The sequence below is a fragment of the Macrotis lagotis genome, chromosome X (genome assembly GCF_037893015.1).
Source record: "Macrotis lagotis isolate mMagLag1 chromosome X, bilby.v1.9.chrom.fasta, whole genome shotgun sequence".
NCBI classification, from domain to species: Eukaryota; Metazoa; Chordata; class Mammalia; order Peramelemorphia; family Peramelidae; genus Macrotis; species Macrotis lagotis.
This window is the reverse complement of record NC_133666.1, coordinates 130,716,245-130,717,287: the sequence shown is the minus strand read 5'-3', so window position 1 is coordinate 130,717,287 and position 1,043 is coordinate 130,716,245. Positions and strand designations below refer to the sequence as shown.

The 1,043-nt window shown below is 33.6% G+C and overlaps 1 non-coding gene across 1 annotated transcript; it reads right to left on the bottom strand.

The window, feature by feature from the left end:
* Positions 1 to 561: 561 nt before the first annotated feature.
* Positions 562 to 668, bottom strand: LOC141503654 (U6 spliceosomal RNA). Its single transcript, XR_012472997.1, has one exon. It is a non-coding gene; the product is annotated as a U6 spliceosomal RNA (small nuclear RNA).
* Positions 669 to 1,043: the final 375 nt, after the last annotated feature.

The window sequence follows — 1,043 nt, the reverse complement described above, 5'->3', positions numbered from 1 at the left end:
ACTCACCTGTATTGGCAGAGGCAGTTTCCTCACTGAGAGTAGTTTCCTATACAGATGAAATCATAGTTCTGGACTATATAAATAATAGGAATGGTTATAACTCTGGGAAGGCTGCTCCCTCAAATCCCAAATCAGAAACAATAGTTACCAAAAATCTCTCCTTCAGTCGGCTTAAGTATGATATCTGTATATGATACCACAATTCTTTCATTGTCTCCTTTGGTTAATACTAAACTTTGTTAAAGTGTTAAGTATTCTTAGAAGTATAACACACCTCTCTTTATCAATCATTTATGCTGTTATTGTTCAGTCATTTCAGTCATGTCTGCCTTTTTCTGACCTTATTTGAAATTTTCTTGTCAAAGATGCTGGAGTGATTTATCATTTCCTTCTCCAACTTGTTTTACAGTGAGGAAACTAAGGCAAATAGACCTAAATGACTTGCCCATAGCTAGTATCTGAAGTTGCATTTCAATTGTCTTCCTAATTCTAGGCCTAGAGCTCTATCCATTGGACCACTCATCCAGCTTTGTCATTTAAACTTCAATATAAATGAATTTATGATATCTTTTTTGCTTCACGAATTTGTGTGTCATCCTTGCACAGGGGCCATGATAATCTTTGCTGTATCATTCCAATTTTAGTATATGTGCTGCCGAAGCAAGCACTATCATATCTTTTTCTAAAATTATTTTTAATAGAGGATTAGAGATAACAGTAAAGCTTCATTTAAGAAGTAGAGTTCATATCTAGTTTTCTTCAAATTTAGGTACTCAATTCCTATATAAACCTACAAGATAATAAATACAAATTAGGCAGGATTGTTTTCCATTCATTCTATTTATTGAAAATTCAGAAAACAAAATGTTCTCAAATTAGTTAATAAACAAAATAGAGGGAATTCATCCTAAGCAGGCAAATCTATTTTAAGGTCATGGAATGACCATAACCATTTCTATTGGATCCCTGTTTTCTGAATCACTTAGTGTAATAGCTGGAAGTATCAAGGGCTAGGTCTTTAGCTTCTTCTCATCCTCCTTATT